This window comes from Urtica dioica, chromosome 8, assembly GCF_054948205.1.
Source record: "Urtica dioica subsp. dioica isolate 48M chromosome 8, U.dioica_male_clone48M_v1_H2, whole genome shotgun sequence".
Lineage (NCBI taxonomy): Eukaryota > Viridiplantae > Streptophyta > Magnoliopsida > Rosales > Urticaceae > Urtica > Urtica dioica.
In genome coordinates, this window is record NC_142763.1 from 2,727,046 (window position 1) to 2,739,917 (window position 12,872).

General features: G+C 29.6%; 1 long non-coding RNA gene across 1 annotated transcript; it reads left to right on the forward strand.

Moving 5' to 3' along the window:
- The first annotated feature begins 11,281 nt into the window (after positions 1-11,281).
- Positions 11,282-12,872, forward strand: LOC149387255 (uncharacterized). The gene is made up of 3 exons (XR_016301064.1): positions 11,282-11,631; positions 11,756-11,817; positions 12,578-12,872. It is a non-coding gene; the product is annotated as an uncharacterized LOC149387255 (long non-coding RNA).

Here is a 12,872-nt window from a genome sequence, read left to right on the forward strand (position 1 = left end):
TTTTGTATGATATGGGTGGGTTTGTATTTTGTATAAAGTAATGTTTTCCTCGCTGAGGTTGATTTGGATCAACTTTTTTTTTTTTTTGGCAGATTTGGATCAAATTTGTAAGACCCTCTAAGAGAAAGTAATTAATGCCAAGTTGATTAGTTTCATTCTCATATATTGATGGGATTGTATTTCTTTATATCTTTCCTCTATCTTTTTCCTTTTTCTTTTGCATGTAATAATTGAGTAAAGGGAGGCTTGTAACTGGTTCGGCTGATTGAGATAGCTATTGCAAGTTTCTTTTTTTACTTTTTTTTCCTGTGGAGGATAAAAAGAAGAAATTTTGAGTCAAATCGAATCTCAAATCAAAGAATAGAAAGAGCATCTAAAAAAACTCTTAAATTAAGCTTAACCAAAGACAAATCCAGATTCTTTGTCAGGGAATGTGGGGTACAAAACAAATGTACGGATCGCTGCCTTCTATATAACCGTATAGATTTAAAACTAATAAAAGCATTATTAAATAGTATGGCCTTTTTCATTATTAGAAATAAGATAAAATATGCAGTAGGAAGAAGATGAATAAAGGCTCACAAGTCACAACTAATGCCAAACACTAGAGTTATTATTCTACCTATCTCGTGAAGAATATTTATGTAGCTTTGACACATCTACATTTTTTATTTGTATAGTTTTCTTTTTAGAAAATAAATTACTTTTTTATTATCTATTACAAAAACTGTTTTAATGATTATAATATACTCTTGATAAGGTACAAAATTCATATTTTAGGCAAAAACTTGAATGAGATCTAGATATATAACTCTTTTTATATAGAAAATATATAACCTTTTTTTTCGTATAGGCATTCTGTAAAAAAACGAATATCATGTTGTAATTGATCAAAGTTATTTTCGTCCTTGCCAGTCATTCAGCTTTTGTTTTTTTTACAATTAGGAACACATTTACGTGCATAATATGCCATTGGAGGTAAAATGATAACTAATAAGGCTTGTCCATCACGAATTGTGAGGTGTATACAAAATAATTAGTCATCCAGTACGACGTTGTGGTTGAACATCAATTATATCCTAAATATATATATTCAAAAGGAGTCGATCAGAACGAAAATGTATTGATAATTAATAATTATGGATAATGCATAACAATAAGAAATTTAAATATTCATAGACTAAATTATCCAAATTACCAGCTTATATACATTAATTTTGTTTTCATTTATTAAACTCATATTTAGATTATAACAAATATGTACTTGGCTGACAACTAATTCCCACAATTATGCCTAGCAAATATGCAAAAAATAAAATAAAACTTTGTTATTAAATTGAAAAAATAAGAAGAAAATAAAGGTCCATGATTTGTTTTGTAATTATAAGTAAGCAGTACTATTCACTTTTTTCTGTTCATGCATGCATCTTATCAGTTATACAGATGTGCTAAACTGGATCTAGCTAGCAACACTGAAATTTCGGTTGATTTATTAATTATGATAGATTGATTAATCACAAACTAATTAGTATCATTATTATTATAGGTGAGAGCCTCTACATATAATGGCCACTTAAATGACTTCGTTTGGCTAGTTGATTTTTTAATACATTATATGGGTCTCCTTGCTTGTCCACATACGAGCTAGCCAATAAGATATTTTGATCGATCTCATGATAGTTAATAATATGTAACGATCGGACGGTCTATATCAGCTTTGCATGTATTTCCTGCTTATAGTTAATTAAGGCAATGTGTGACTCTACATTAAATTGTATGAAAAAAGATATATCAGTTTTATCTTATCTTTTCGTCGTATATAAGTTATATGTATCGATGTGGATGATTTTGTTTTATTATATGGTAGGCATTTACGCGTTATATAGGACTAGGAGCGATACTTGTATTTTTTTTATTTATTAAATTTTATGAAGTTTATTTGATGGGTTATTCCTGGGAAGTCAGCTTTTTTTTCTATTAACATTGGGCCAACATCTCTTTGTGTAGTCTAAATCGACTTGAGAAATTGCTCAATTTGCCACCAATTTTATATTTTTTTCCCACTTTCCACCAAAAGACTAATTTTTCCCAAAATGCCACCGAGATGTCAACATTGTTGACATCTATGTCAACAATGTTGACATCTCATAGTGAAGCGCAAAAAATAAATGTGAACATTGTTGACATAGATGGTGGCATTTTGGAAAAAATTAGTGTTTTAGTGGAAAGTGAGAAAAAATTATAAAATTGGTGGCAAATTGAGCAATTTCTCAATCGACTTTAACTTTCATCGATCTATAAAAAGAAAATCCGTTTAACAGACAGAAAATAACGTACGTTACTATTATTGATTATGTTTTGTCGGGATGGTTTATGTCCTCAGTTTTTTTTTTTTTTTTTTTTTTGGCTGAAAATACGATGAGAATTAAGATGATAGAGCTATCCCCCTTGCCTATTTTGTATGAAAGTCGTTATTTCAAGGATATCTGAATAATTATTATGTCTGTCTGTGCCTCAAATTAATGTCCTCTTCTTTCTTCTTATATTTTTATTGACAAATTAATATTCCTTTTATATTGTAAAACAACGCGTATAAATTAAAGAAACAGAGATAACATCCTCTTTGAGTTTTGTAGCATAAGAGAGAAGACAAGAAAAAACTTGAACTCATAATTACTCTTCTTGCATGAATTTTCTAATGATACATGCGGGCGTATATAACATTTAAATTGCTATATAATAAACATTTCAAATATGTATTTAAAAAAAAAACCCCCCATTTAATACTTATCCTTAAATTTTTTGAATTTCGACAGATTTATAGTGATTTTTTTTTACATAAAAATTCGTTAAACTTTAAAAATAAATGAAGATGAAAACAGACGTGTCCAAGGCTCGTGATTATGCTAATGAGTATGGAGGTCATTTCAAAATACTGGACTATTTAAATTAACATAAATCTCACTTCTTATACTTTCCTCTCTGGTAACTATAAGTCTATATCAATGAATTTCAGTATAATATATAACGCACTATATATATATATATATATATATATATATATATCTTAGAAATTGAAGCCGGAATATGATGATAGTATTTTATGAAACCAGGTATACTTCTCTCCAACTTCATCAAATTAGGACCCGATAAGCATATATTTAATCATCGCTTATGCCCCAAAAATACACATTAAAAATTCCTCCTCTTGAAAGAAAAAAAAAAAGGAATATTAATACCTTGAATGTAAATTAACACCGTTACTCTTGAATGTAACTCATCAACGTCTTTATCGATCTGTCCATCATAGGTCGATTTTGTCCGGGCCATATATAAAGCTATAACTACAAACAATATTAAAGTTAAATACTACGGTTTAGAGTAAACCACGTTTCTTTTTTTATTTGGGATATTATCAACCAAATATTTCTTTGGGATTTGCTAGGTTTTTCTTTAACTTCCTACAATTATGTGCGCTTTGTGATATCATTATTGTTTGATTATACATTTTCCACGCTAATTTGGATTAAGGAGGAAAAACAATTTTTGATATGACACTCGGATCTTTCTTCAATCTAATCATGATATTAATAGAGAATTGGCTCACTTAACTTTGATAATTCATATTTAATATCATTATTATAACATTACATTACGTGCATGTGACGCCCCCGCTACAAATTTATACCTTAATTTTCGGTTTTCAAATTTTTGGCGTTTGTGTTATAAAATTGATTTGAGTGCTTCCCCTTAATATAATTGACAGTATTAAAGTTTATTATCTTATCAAATTCTATTGATTTATACATATTTAATATTATAAACCGGAAGAATTAAAGCTTTCCATGATATTACGTATGTATCAAATCAATTTCAACTATATACTATATTCAGGTATTAACAAATCATTTATTTGAAATTTAGTCATGCATTGTATTGTCTATATATTCTTATATAATATGGTGGTAACATATTAACAGCGCGTCAAAAATCTTATAAAATCTTAATGTTGTATTTTTAAGTATGCATATTGTATATACACACCTCTTGATACGTAGGAAAATATATATATATATATATAATTGATACTAAAGTATCCTTTGATGAAATAATTAGACAGTTTGGTAACCTTAGTAATTTGAATGGAATTTTTCCACAAGGAATTAATACGTAAGTTAATTTGTTTATGCGTGAATGTTTTCTAGTTTTTTTAATACTATTAATTGAAACACTAGCTAGGAATAAAATATATTTTAAAGCTTAGTGGCTATTTATTAACAAGGTTTGACTCGTCAAATACTATTATTAATCACGAATTATATTATTGTTGGTTGAACCATTTTTGACTCGTCTATTTTTAATTTTTAATTGTAAAGATAGACTGATCAAAATCGTTCGACAAACATATTTAAAACTTTAGGCTTGACAAGTTCAAACGGGTTAAATTGCTGATATAAATAAACAAAAATTAACAAATTAAAGTAATATATAGTGAACTAATTGGTTCAAATCCTTCATTAATGATTCTTAATTAAAATATATTTTTACACACTAATTAATAACTTCATATAAACGGTAAGGGAGAGAGAAACCCTACTAGTTATAGGTCCAAAATTGAAGACCATACTATGTTTTGTGCATATAATGAAAACCCGTATTTAACTCGTGAGAAAAGACAAAAAAAAATATAAATCAAGTGAAAATTTCTAGATTTTTTGAACTTTTTCTAAAATTTCAATTACTTATTTTAGGTAGATTCCTATCTATATTTTTGAAGTTTTAGATTGGGACATTTTCGAAGTTTTCCGGCATTTGGGACATTTTCAAAGTTTTTGTTTAATTTGGGACATTGAGAATTATAAAGCTGAAAATGCAAATTTAAATTAAAAAAAAAAAAAAAAAATCATCGCGGCGACCACGATGATGAAGAATTTTGGCCGCTAATCTGCGGTCTAGGAAAAAAAACAAGAAAAATAGAAAATAACTATGAAATTATCGAAAGAAATTTCTTCCAGTTATTTCCGCCCGCTTCCAATTTCTTTCGCACTAACAGAATGAAAGTTCACCAAAAATTATGGGGAAAATAACTATGAAATTATCAAAAGAAATTTCTTCCGGTTATTTCCGCCCGCTTCCAATTTCTTTCGCATTAACGGAATGAAATTCACCAAAAATTATGGGTTCTTCCGGTTCCGACGCTCGGAATTAGACAACTGTGGCTTATAGTCATTTCTCTCTAATATTATTGTTAGTAACTGTTTTCCTTTTTCTCGTGCATTGGTTGAAACTTGAAACTTTTATCGAATATTTTTTAGAAAAAATAATGGCGAATAATGTTATGAAATGCACTATGTCCGACATTGACATATAGACACATTAGTTCAGACTTCCCGTCCTCGATTCACCTGCCCATTTTGGCAAGTGGGTCTTACTCAGATATATATAAAATAGTCATGATGTGATAATACATCATATCTTTCAACAAATTCGTCATGATGTATGTGTTGAAAATTTAGTTACCTTGATTTATTAACACACACACGTATAATTTAATATATGTGAAACTATATGTAATTCAAATATAAAAAGTATATACTTTCTTACTATAAAGTTTATGCAGTCAACAGCACTCCGACTGACAGTGGTCAACTACGACTACGATTGAGTGTGGTTAATTGAAGGTTTTAGGGTTGATTTTTCTTTTAATTTATTTGAAAACTATGTATTTATATTTCGAATTTTTAATTTTTGACATATATAAATTGAATTAGACTCACTATTACACATAAAATACCAAATTTCCCTTTCTTTATTACATGAATAGTATCGGAATTAACCGGAACGAGAATTCCGATGTCATTCCATACTATTTATAAAACTAATCTTTTTTATTTTTAAGATGTTAACCTATATTTAGTTTTTTATTTAATTTCGTGAATAGTGTTAAAATTAACATAATCAAAATATTTTGGTTTGACTTAGCTAAAATTCCGACCCTATACAAACTAATATATTCTTTTACAAAAATTAGAAAAATAGTCAATTTAAAACGTTTGATATTGCTAAATAGTTAACGTTTGTTAAATCTTAGATAAATAATCATAAATGATGATGTGGTTTAATATATGGCCGTGCCTATTTAATTAAGATTTGCGTTTATAAATATATGAAATTGACTATTTACTAAACGTTGTCTATTTAGCAATAACAAACGTTTAAATTTGCTATTTTCCTAATGAATCCATTCTTTTATTCTATTAAAGATTAGAATTCAATAAACCCGAAATAGAACAAACTGAAATTCAAGACCATGGAACCATTGATAAAACATATCAGCCGCTATTAACCGTTAATATTACTAGTGAAACCTAGCATGATCTAATAATTAATGAACACAAATCATGTTAAAGAAAAAGTCAACTCTAGGTACAATGTCGTAGTAGTACCATATTAATTCATTGTGCAATAAGAAATTTCATATTACCTCTAGTTGATGACAGTTTGTGTGATGACGCGATTAAGATGTCCCACAAATGAATCAAACACTAAATAGAAAATAGCTCAAGCGATCTCTCTCAATCTTAATCGCAAAAAAAGAGTAGTGAAATAATTATTACAGAGCTTATCATACATATATATAAGAGAAATAATTAATCTATAATGCTTAATAGTACTGTCTCATCAAAGTTAATATGTATTTAAAAAATATATGAAAAAGGAGATTTATAATTTAATTTAATTAGAAGATCGGTAAGTTTACAGTTGTCCATTCATGTTCTTTTCTGAATATTTGTCCCCCCAGAGATATATGTCCCACAAAAATACGTACAACACATAATAGTAAAGCAATTTCCTTGAAGTTTCGTGCAAAGAACTAATGTCTATTCATATTATCTGAAACCCTAAAATTTCTCCTTGACGACACAGTCAATATTAGAAAGAAAAAAAAAAAAATTGTTACATTAGATAAGTTAATATTCTGAACCGTATGGATATGACTCTCGTGTCATATCAAATCATCAGAGTCAGTACAATGCGTTGTCCTATGTACTGTACATGTGTGTGTATGTATATGTGTACATGTATCTGTGTACTATGAACTAGAGTTTTATATGGAAATATCAAATATTAACGCGTTTAGAATAGTAGTGGTGAATTGGCATATGAGTTGTAAGTGTTCGACATTGATATATTCGAATAACATCTAACTATATATAAGTAATGTATATAACATATGACTTTGAGTTTTTTTTTTCCTGGTCTTTCTAGCGTGTAATCAGGTGATCAATAATATAATTCAATATATATTTGTATCAAGCTGGGCCGGCCCAAAGTCACCGGAAACTCTAGGCGATTCAATATTCTGGGGCCCTATAATACTAATAAATATTTAAATTTTTATGGTAAAAAATGTAAATTTATAAAAATAGGTCAAAAGTGTAAATTTTTAAGGTAAAAAATGTAAATTTTCTTAAAAATAGACAAAAAAAATTTAAAATAATTTTTTTTTTGGCCAACTCAATTGGGGGCCTAAGGCACAATCCTTGCCCGTCTTAGATCAGGGCCGGCCCTATTTGTATGGGTATGAAATTCCACAGCGGACAAAAATGTTTAAAACAAAATAAATTGTTAGCTTCTCTTGCTTATTGGACGATAATTAATTTTGTAACAATTTTAGCACTAGAAAAAAGATTTTTGGGTTCAGTAATAGGTAATGCTGTACGTTAAGTACTTGTACTACTAAGTGATAAATTATCATGCACCGTCAATAATTAATAAACATGTCCCACTAGTATATATAGTTTAGGATCAAAGTCGGACTCTTATCGATCATCGTGCCATTTAAAAAAATAATATGTACTTTAATTTGTACCTGTTTTTTTGTCTAAGGGAACATCTTTACTTAATAAAGTTGATAGGAAAATATATATTCCACCAAAATCAAATTAATCAACAACATATGTTACACTGGTTCTTAAAAAACACACGTTACACTACATCAACTTTTTTTTTAACAAATTATCCAAATTAATTGACGACTGTATGCATAATTAATTAATTCTAACAGTTATTAATGTTAGTATTATTAATCGGTTCTTCTCCTGAAGGCTGAAGCTGCCGACAACCAAGAATGTTGTTTTGATTATTTTTTAAAATGAAAATATCAAGAACATAAAATATTATATGGAATAACACCATGCACTGATATGGAGATAAGATCTTATAAAACATATGTACACGGTACACCACCACAACCGCCTTCATGTCACTCTTGTCTCTTTGCCACTCTCATATATTTATATATATATATATATATATATATATATATATTATATTTATACACACAGTGGCGGAACTAGAAATTCAAGTCAAGGCTATAAATTTGATATAGGAAAAAAAATTAGAGAGGGAGAAAAGATAAATTTAAAAAAAAAAATCATATAATTTTGGACCAAAAATATATAAAATGCTAAATTTTTTAAGATGAAAATTGTAATTTATAAAAGTTCAGGAGGGGCATGCTTTAAATAGCTCCCCATCTAATATATGTGTATATATATATGGTCATCTTGTTCGCCAATTTTTAATTATCCCTTGCAACTAAATTTAAAAATTATGAACACGAATTTTGTGCTTCACTGCATAAAATTGCTTGAATTTGCGTGGACTGAGATCACGGTGGGCTATACATGTTCTTGTGGGGTTACAGTTATACCTATGTCTATTTATACAGTTGAAAAGTGAAATTGATGCAATATGATCTGGGCTCAGAAATTAAATGTGTGCTTCTTGGGGAAATGATAGCTTGAGTTGGTTTTGTCGGAGACTGTAACTACTCTTTCGCTCATATCTCGTTTTCAGTCTCACGACATGTAGATTGCATGTTCTATCCACAATATATACGTTTATATAATAATAATACTAATCAATCCATTAAAATATACGTAGAAGATATACAAGGAAAAATATAAAATTCGATCCGTAGGAAAATGTGACAAAAAGAATTGTTTAGGTTTTGAATAAATTACACTCATAAGTTTATCAGAAAAAAAAATATATCACAAAACAAATCATAAAGACCAACTCGGTACGTAACAAAAATGTCCTATGTTTTTTAATAATCTATCGCAAAACAAAACAAAAATCATTAGTTTTTTATGTCTATTTAAAAAATACTTCTACAAAAATATTTTTAAGGTAGTAAATTTAAGTATCATATTTTTAGTTGATCACAACATCTCTGATGATTTATTGCAAAATATTTTTAAATTAGCAAAAACAATCACTGTGAACCTTAAATAGATAAATAGCAGACTGAACCTTGGTTATTTGGAATGGAATAAACTGAAAATCCATCCGCTCCGGCATTGAAATTATGTTCCGGTCATGTTCATGAACCGAAAATTCCAGTACCATTTCGATACCATTCATAATAATAATAAGAATATATATTTTTTTTTCTCGAAAAGTAGACTACTTTAAGTTTCAAATTTTTTTTTTTTTTATATTACAAGAATAGTATCATAAATAACCGGAATGGAATGTTCCATAACAATTTTACCAGAATCTCGATAATATTCGAAATGGAACGTTCCGGTCTATTAAAAAAACAAAAATTCGATCATAATAAAATTCCAATTCGGTCCCGATACGTTCAAACACCTAGATTTAACATCAGATATGTTCTCGTCGTGAATAAATACCAAATTCAAAGACAAATACCTACTTACGGTCATTTTACATATAGGTATCGATAAAAATAAACAAATTTGGAGTTAAGAGGTGGTTGTTTTTTTAAAATGGAATATAATAGTTTATAAATTACCGACACAAAATAATATGTTTTTGTGATAGAGCGTAGAATGCAGAATTACATATATAAAAAATTGTGTTATTAAATATATAATAAAAAAATGGATTTTTATTTTTTTAACGAGCATATGTGGAAGGTGTGATTTGTTGGTCCCGTTTCCAAGTTGCGTAAATAAACATCTCTCTCAAAATCATGTGAATATTCCTCATATAACTTTTTCTGTTTACGATATTACCCTTATTAGTAAAGATACAGATTTCGATTCAAGGGATATAACTGTCTTTACATGTAGTACGAAAACTGTACTCGGAAAGAAAAAATGGAGTGTGTGGGTGACTTCAGTAAGAACAAGGAAAGGATAAGCTCACATAATCATACGTAAAATATTGGTCATGTGTAACTTGGAAATGAGATCATTCGATCATGTTCCATATTTTGCGAGAAATAAACTCTCGAAACCGTCAAAATTGTTATCGAGAAATCCGCGGAACTATTTTCCACGATACCGAAAATTTTCGGTACTATATTTCGCGGTTACAGGATTCTCATATTTTCCATTTTTTCTATTACTTTAATCATGAATGCAATTAAAAAATATATATTTTTAATCTAAAAAACAACTTAAAAAATGGTACTAAATGCTGCTAAACGGGAATCCAGTCTTGTCCCATTTTCCGGATGGTTCCGGGACAAAAGTCTTATTACCACATTTCATAATATGATTTTTTTCCATTTCTCATATGGTACCAATGAAGCTATATACTTATATATACACGATTACAACCGCTTGTATTTCTACTTATAGAATTGTGAAATTTGACAAACTAGCTTATAAAGTTAAATATAGAGTATCTCTATTCACAAAATTATATAATAAGCTGAAAATTTATGATAATAAATCATTTTTTAGTAAAAAAAAAAAAAAAAACTCAAATTCATTCTATATTTTACTATTATTTATAAATATATAATTTAATAAAAAAAATTGTTCACATATTCTTAAAAAAATTATAGTATTGTAATTAGAATCTATGGCATATAGATAAATTTTAATATGATAGACAATCACAAACACAAAATTAAATAAAACTATAAATCTTGAGTACAAACGGCTAATGACGACAGATGAATCAACACTTAGAACCAAAAAGTTCAATTTAGAGTCAAACCTTATGCCTACATGTGGGTTGAATTGTAGTGAAATATTTCAATTTTCATTCTCATCTCATCAGAAAGAAGTTTATGAAACCTCTTCGCTTGAGAAAAAAGAAGGAAAAGTCAGCTAAAAGGGCGTTTAAAGTTTCTCCCAACGCATGTTTTGATGCTCAACATTAGTCATGTAATTAAATGTGAGGTGAATATCTCGTCTTGTCTCTAGGTGAAAAGAGAGAAATATACTTTTAGTAAAAACATAAAAATTTGATGTGAGACGAGAGACATATATTGTCATGTTTGGTTACAAACTCAAAAAGTGTTTTTCACTTTTTGAGTGAAAAAAATAGGAAAAAAAAAAAGGAAAGTAGTGTTTGGTTAAAAATTTTCGGGAAAAGTTTTTAAAAAATTTTGGAAATGTTTTGAAAACAGGTAAAGGAAATTGAAAACAAGGTAAAGGTGTTTTCCGAAATTTTTTTCTCTTTTTTCTCGCGTGTGTAGTCACGGGCCACTGTCCTTGTCATTGTCGAGCAACACACAAAAAAAAAAGAAACGCAGAAGAGAGAGAAGAGAGAGCGAGAGCGAGAGAGCAGATCTGAGGAGGGTTTTTTTAGAGCATCTGAGAGAGCGAGAGCGAGAGAGAGAGAGAGACGCCGGAGTTTTGGGTGAGTTTTTTTCTTCTTCTTCTCCGTTCGTCCTTATCGAATGTCTCTGTTCGAATTTGTCTGCGTTCATCTTCTTCATTCATGTTCTGAAACGCATCTTCTTCGATTTTGTTCTATGTACAAGGTTTGAGCGTGATTTCTCGGAGTACGAGAGGCCGACAGTGTGGGTTCGCGTTCTACATCAAGGTAGAAATCCGAATCCTTTTTTTTCTCTTGGAAATCTGATTTCTAGGGTTTCGAATTAGGGGTTTTGATGTCGTTTGGAATTTCTCGTGGTTTGCTTTTGTTTAGGCGCGGGTTGTGATTGTGGTCGTTGTTGATGTGAAATTGTTTGTGTGTGCTCAGTTTGATGATTAAATTGATTTCGTTTGATGATGTGAAATTATTTGTGGTGTGCTCGGTTTGGGCTCGGTTTGATGAACATGTGTTTTCCGAGATTTTTGTTGATGATTTTGATTTGGAATTTGGGTTCCGCCGTGGGGTTGCTTAGCCGTGTGACTTCTTGGCCGAGTATTGTTGACTGTGTGTTTTTGGCCGTGAATTGATTTTGGATAATATGTGTTGGCCGAGTATAGTCATCCTTAGTTTTCAAGTTTTCTCGTATGAGTTCAGTTAAAGTTTATAATCACAACATAGCTCTTAATCGTGATATGTATTAGATCTGTTTGGGTTGGGTTGACCATTTTTAGAACCTGTCTTTTTATTATATACTTTTATATATATATTGCTAAATTTCTGTCTTTTTTTTATATCATCATCATCACTTAATTTTCTTTCTAGCATAATTCACAGCAATTTGTGTTTGAGAATTATAAATAATTTGAGGACTGGCTTATTTTTCGTGAAACATAGTGTGAATTATTCTGTGAAGATTTTTGTTGCAAGTAATCATGTTAGGTAGTGAATTTTTTTTCTTCTTTTTTTATACTATGTTTATATGGTTCAGTTCTTTGAAAAATGGGTGACGGCGCTCATTGGCCGGACGCGGCTTTGGCTAAGTTCATTGACCTTTGTCATGAAGAAGTCCAACGCCGCATGGGACCAGCTCAATTTGACAAACGTTCTTGGATGAAAATTGAGCTGGAAATGGTCGGTACGTTTGGTAACGCCTATAAGGTTGATAAATTGAAGCAAAAGTGGCATCGACTTAAAACTACTACTAAGATCTTCCAAGGACTTACGGAAGCCACTGGTTTTGGATGGGATACGGACACGAATACAGTGACTGCCGATGACGAAGT